A 7,000-nucleotide genomic window follows, 5' to 3' on the forward strand; every position below is an offset into this window, starting at 1 on the left:
GATTGTTTTTGTCTTGAGATGCAAGATCGTGTCATCGAATGTCACGACATCCAGCCACCATCAATTCACATCGGTTTCCTTGCAGCGCAAAGACAATATGGATGGGTGGCGGTAATGCGCCATTAAACTCTTTTTTTGGGTTTTTTTTTTTTTTTTACTTAAAAATGAGGAAGGACAATGCATTCGGGACAGTCGTGTTTCATGCTAGCATTTTCTCTGTTTGCAGGTCATGTGGAAAGCAAATGTTATGACTGTTGTTTTGTTTTTTTTTCTCTCCAGTACAATCCTGAAAAACGATTTGCGATACAAGCGTGGTCACGGAATGAATTAACCCCGCGTTTCAAGGCAGCGTTGTATATTTTATACACAAGTACCTGCACTTCTACTTAACAACAGAGTGTGAGTAGTTTTGTCACCTGTGGTCTTTTGCCACCGCCGTCGTCTCTGGGCAACGGCAAAACCCCGCAGTTTGCCTCAAACCGCTCCAACCGCCACTCTGGGGTTACGAGGCCTCCAGTACTGGATCTCGCTGGATTTTGTTTGGATACGCGAGGGGGATTTTTTGGGGTTTATTTTTTTTTTCTGAGCGCCCTCCTGCTCCGTCGATCCAGCCTATTCACACCTCGGCGGCGCAGCGGATCCAAGGAGCAGAGGAAGCGACAGTCTGCTGCGGTGGACTCAAAAAGAACATATAAACAACACCATAAATTCTCCCTCCAGACCTCACATCTTCACCAAAGCTCAGACTTTGCAAACACTGACTTGTCTCGGCACTTCAGGAGGCTGCGTACTTTTTATTTGTATTTTCTTTTTATTTATTTTTTTTAAACACACGTGACGACCGCTGATCTGAAGTGAATCGATGACAAAGACTTGATGTGTTTGGGGTTTAACCACCAGATAGTCGCCAAATGGTTCAGCTTGTTTTGATTTCCTTCCAAAACTCGTCTGTGGGTGAGGAGAATCAATCGAGTGCATGTCTTCAATAGTTTTCAAAAGAAGCTCAGGAAAGGGGATTTGTGGAAGGCCTTTTCTCACAGGAATATATATCTCAAATGCTGTTTGTAAATTGACTTGAGCAGAACAGAATGAGTAGCTTATTAGTGACGACAAGTATCCATTTCATCGTCAAAAGAGCTTTTTGTAGACGGCAGAGCACAAAAACTGCCGTATCCTGATTTCCGTGCAAGCGCGTGTTTGCCGACTCGGGCGTACCGGCACAACGAGGGTGCGTCATTTGACATGTGCCCGGCACATGTGACAATTTGGTGGCAAATTTCGGTCTAAAATGACACCTGTTGCTCCAACGTCTAACTTTTGGGGCGGCCGGTCGAACGTGTGCTGATTTTGATGGGGGCGCAGGCAGAAAGATTCTGAGCTCTCGGATGTATTTCATTCATAAATATGTGAACAGCGGGCATGAAACCCGCTGAATTCTTGTAGAAATTAATTCACGAAATGCATGATTATTATTATTATTATTATTTTTGAATCATCCAAGTGTCCGGCACCCGGCCACGGGGGCGCACACAGACGATTGCGGGTGGGCATAGATGCATGTTATTATTCTCACCAGCTCATTTGGTATTTAATAAGGGTACCCGCTCACGTTGTTTGTTGCCACACAGGCCGAGTGACATTGCCCCAGTGATGCACGGATGGCGGCGTCCTCTTCTGCACAAAAATGTCTCGACGCGGGACTCGATGCGCCACACTGAGAGGAAACGAGAGCAGCCGCGTTGAATGAAGTGGGCCGTGTCCACTCCCGCAACGGCGCAGAGCGCCCTTTTCTAAGAAAGTCGGCTCGCTCGCATCTGCAAAATCACAAGAACCCGGTGGTCTGCATCGTGCCCGCCACGAAAACACCCGGAGAGGCCTATGTATGAATTCTCACCACTGTTTTCTCGGTTGTACTGCCTCGATCACATGACCAGCAAGGCTTTGTTTACCCCAGAGAATGGTTTTGATTAATTCACCACGTCGCTCCTCAAAGTCTTCCAAGTTGTTTGGCGAGCGGCTTCTATATTTGTACGTTCTACTAGAGTTTACGAGGAGCCGACAAAACCATTCATTTGCGTGGTAGAAACTGGAACGCCCACCGGAGTCGCTGCACAGGCTGATTTTGAAAACATGAGCGTGGCGAGGCCGCCGTGTTTTAGCGCCACTGAGTGCTGCACCTGCGGGATTGCTGAGGGAAAATAACAACTCCTCACCTCCTGCGGTGAACCACAAGCGTCTGTGTTTATACTGCAGTCGTCTGCCGTGACAAAATAGGCCGCAATACCGACACAACACGTCAGACATCCAAACACGCTGCGCAGCTGAACAATTTCACCTCTTTATGTCAAATTAGCAATGACGCCGTACTAAATCCGTTGCTCACAGATGGCCATTGTTATTCTGCACAATGTTTGCGGGTCATTCCAGAATTGGAGGACAATTGACCGTAGGCACCAACATTTTGGGAAATACGGACCATTGACTTGACTTTTTTTTTTTTTTTTTCCCCCCCCAAAGAAAAACTGGTAATCGATCATCATATCATTTGCTCGACCATCAACATTTCACTTGATATGACATATCATATATTTTGCTGTGTTTGGTGCAATCCTGTTACAGATATTTATGCACCTGAAAAACACACCTATATTTGAAGCATTGCATGGCGGCAGTGAAGTCAAACTAAATCTTCAACACGCAGCAGTTATTGCAAGAAGTGGGCATCAAGCTGCTAATTGCCAGTCCCAGCTTTACTCTACTCTCAAACTAGACGTGAAACAAATAGAATTGCACATTGTGTATTCAAAACAACCGCATAGCTTGCTTGGCATTAGGAAGGTCCACTTAGCTTCATGCTAACAAACAGTGCAAAACGTCATAGACAGGCTAACGAATAGCATCTCTGATGCAGTGTCATGGCCCTTTAACAAAAGACATTTGAACACCAACGACGGGGCAGCAAATATAGACAGATAGTATAATGATACTCATAGGCAGATTGTAAAGAAAGACTACTATTACAGAGGCTTACTCAGGAGTTGTAATGCCTCCGTGCGTAATCTATTACACTGCCACTAGGAGGCCAAGGTGCACACACCAGACGGAACAGCACAATGTCCGTTGAACTGAAGCAAAAAAATGTGGCCAAAATTTGGATTTGATTCTTTACATTTTATTCTATTATGTCATTTCTGTATGTTTTATAAAGTATAATATTGTGAAATATATATATATATATATATATATTATGGGGTGGCTGGAACGGATTAATGGCATTTCCACTCATTTCAATGGGGAAAGATGATTTGGGATATGAGTGTTTTAAGTTGCAAGCATGGTCACGGAACGAATTAAACTCGTATCTCAAGGCTCCACTGCTTTTACACATAAAATAAATATGAATATTCCTCGCAGTCTACAAAAAAACCATGTTATCCTATGTTCAAAGATCCACGAGTGTTTTTAGTCATAGGTTAATTTCTACGCTTTTGGGAAAACCCGCGGGTTACATTGCAAACTGTTTCGATTAAACGTCTATTTTTGCAGCAACTGTTGAGTCACCGCCACTTAATTACTAATGTTCTCCTTGTCCGCTCAGCCAGATGTGCGTAGGAAGTTATAGAAGGAGAGAGGGAAAGTCACCTCATTTGCTGTCACATTGGTCGAAAACACCACAAAGAGATTATGTTTTCCAGAGGCATCGGTCGAAACTCTAAACAACGGGGCGCACAAATACCACCGCACGCCGACTGCACGGTAAAAAAGCTGAGGGAAATAATGACAGCACGCAGCCGTCATCGGCGCGGGGCCCGACGACCGTATCCTGTTATGGTGGCTCCGGGAGAGGCTCGAAGCAGACCGCAGCCTCCCACTCCTCAGCCCGTCCGTCTGAATGGATGTTTACACAGACAGGAAACATCATCATCTCCTCCCGCTCCGTTTCGTGTTTGCTTCTGACAGCCAACTTTCTAAAAGCGGACACGAGTGAAAACCAAATGCTCGGAGGAGTGCAACCCAGACTGTCTACATCGCAGGATGCCGTCCACCCATGCCTGCAGGAAGAGCGTCTAATTGACTCATTCTAGCCACAGGTGTTTTTATACACCCCCCCCCCCCCCCCCCCCCCAAAAAAAACCCCCCCAAAAAACACTTAACGTATAATACACATACCAGGACAACTAATGTACTTCTTTGACTGTCTGATGTCCTTTTAATGCCACCAATACACTGAAGCAGTGAAATTCAATAGGTGGGTCGGGACCCACAAGCGCTACCTTGCGATACGAGTTGAATTCATTCGGTGACCGCGTTCGTATCTCAAAACACAAATCAAATGATCTTTGCCCAGTGAAATGAATGGAAATCCCATTCATCCATTCCAGCCAAAACAACAACAACAACAAAAGCTTTAAGATTGTAATTTTTAAAAAAACAACAAAAAAAAACATGATCAAATAGAATAGAAGTCATCAATCAGATTTTTTGCTTCCATTTAATGAAGATCGTCCTGCTCCCTCCGATGTGCGCACCACGGCCACACGGGGGCGGTATAATACAGGCATACGGATACACAAGGAGACGGTCACAATGGCTCAGTAAGCCACAGTAATATTAGTTTTTTTCTATTCCTGGGAGACTTTATATATTATTGTATTGATTTATTTCATTTAACCTTTATTTATCCAGGTAAGGCAGTTGAGAACAGATTCTCCTTTGCGATGCCAACCGGGCAGCGGACAGCAGAGTGAAACGACGCAAAAGAAAAGCAAATATAAACAAACTACAGTGTGAAATAGTTATGTAACACATTGCATCATAGCACATGGTGGATAAAAGGTTCCAAACGGGCGACAGCTGATGATGATGATGACATCGGGATGAATTTCACACCAAAATGGTGGGTTGCATCAGGAAGAGCATCCGGCGGAAAAACTCATCATGCGAGTGATTTGCTGAGGCCACAACAACACTATTCGCAAAATGTGAAGTATATTTGGCTTTCAGGTCAAATTGCAGGATGATCTTTCATGATATGGTGCTCCGAACAATAGAGCCTTTCACGATGCGTGCGAGCAATAGGTGCCAGGACACTTCTGGTTGGCACAACCTGAGGGACTACAGCTGACTCGGAACTGAGACCAGGACCCAAGCTTCTGTTTCGGGTTTGCGCCGTCATCATTTCAGTCCAAATCAGCAGTAATTACCCGCACGGAAGTATCATGTCACCTATTGCAAAAACAAATATGAAATGGCAATGTCATAAAACGTCAATGTCACAGTCCACCTGCTTCTGCACCTGTTTGTGCATCCAGTTGTTTTAGTCCCAAGCCTGCACAATCTGCTCACTTCCACATTATGTTAGCATTGAGCTAGCAGAGGTTGGTTGGACGAATTTATGTGGTTTGGTTTGCTTTCTTTCCTTCTTTTCACATACAAATATGATACATATTTTTACAGGAGTGACTAATAAACAGCTTGAAGCAAGGAAAGTTCATCTTTTTTTTTTTCTGTAAAGATGTTCGCTATCTGCCGAACTGAAAGCACACATTGCATTTTTGACAATGCCATGAAGGTGATGAGTTTTACATATTGCATAACAATAATAATCTGGATATAAAACAGGATGTTTGTCCTTTTATTATCCAATCTTCATATTCTACTGAGCCACTTGCTGTATTGCTATTGAGCTCGCTGGCATTCGCACACGAACCAAGTGCATTTAAAAATACACCAGACAAACGCAGACGTGTGTTGACAAGTGGCCGCATTGCATGCAGGCTGCAGCATCTCGCTAGGTGGCTACCTCCCTAGGCCGGACCCCTCCGTGACCACTCTGCGGTGCACTTTTAGCTCCGAGCAAGGCCGGGCAGGGGTGAACCACGCATTGTTGGTTTCCTGCACGAGTAGTGGAGCATCAAATTGGAGCTTTATGTGAATTGGCACGCGTTCATGTTGGGATGCAGAGGAATGTAACCTACTTTTCTGTGACCAGGAAAAAAGAAACTTCTTAGCTGGTACAAAAAAAATGGTTCCCAAAATTATATCGAAAACAACTTTCTAACAATTTAGCCTCTAGAGGTGGCAAAAGTACTCACACTGTTATAACATTGACGCAATCAATTCAGAGAAGCAATATATTACCGATTGGTCGATGCATTTTCTGGTGTTCCAAAATTCCATCTTGAAAAAAACTAAATAATAAGTGTATTTTATTTTTTAGTTGTTATCTATCATAAGCCAGTCGTACTTTTTGTCACTCCGTTTACATTAACAAAGGAACACAATCCAATAGTAGTAAGCAGAACGCGAGTAAGCACAGTTCAACAATGTTGTCACATTTCGTTTCCTTCTCAGTATAAACACAATGCAAGGCAATCAAATAAAGTCATTTGTGTGGCTGAATTAAAAAAACTAAATGGTGCCAACTTATTCCATATGATTGACAACTTTTACTTAAGCACAAGAGTCGACTCAATGCTTCTCCAAGTTTCTGTACTTCTGCTTCACATTCCTCCATGTTGCTGCCCCTGTTTTGCCACCATAAGACCACATGATCTCAATCTATATAATATAATATATATTCATTATAATATAATAACTTATTTCGATCATTTCAGGAGTAGAAATGACAGCTCGTCTGTTTTCAAATGTAGGGAGTAAACGTAAAAAGTCGTGAGAAAAATGTATTCTCAAGTAAATTACAGATAGCTGAAAATCTAATTCAGTACTGTACGGATCATTTTTGGACTCCATTACTTCCCACCGCTGCAAATCAGAGGCAGTCAGAATACGCCGATGAAGTCGCCTGTGCCAAATGCTCCTGTTATAAGGAGCATTATAATCTTAAAAGCCTCATCGCCGCCTGGGTTGTGCTTGGTGGCTGTTACACGATGAAGGTGAAGTTGTTCAAAATGCTAAATTGTGCCTTTATTTCTGACCAAGCGTTCTGGTTGAGAAAACTCCTAAACGCCCATGCTGACATCTGCTGGGCTGACATTGT

This window comes from Phyllopteryx taeniolatus, chromosome 2 (assembly GCF_024500385.1).
Source record: "Phyllopteryx taeniolatus isolate TA_2022b chromosome 2, UOR_Ptae_1.2, whole genome shotgun sequence".
In the NCBI taxonomy this organism is placed as follows: Eukaryota; Metazoa; Chordata; class Actinopteri; order Syngnathiformes; family Syngnathidae; genus Phyllopteryx; species Phyllopteryx taeniolatus.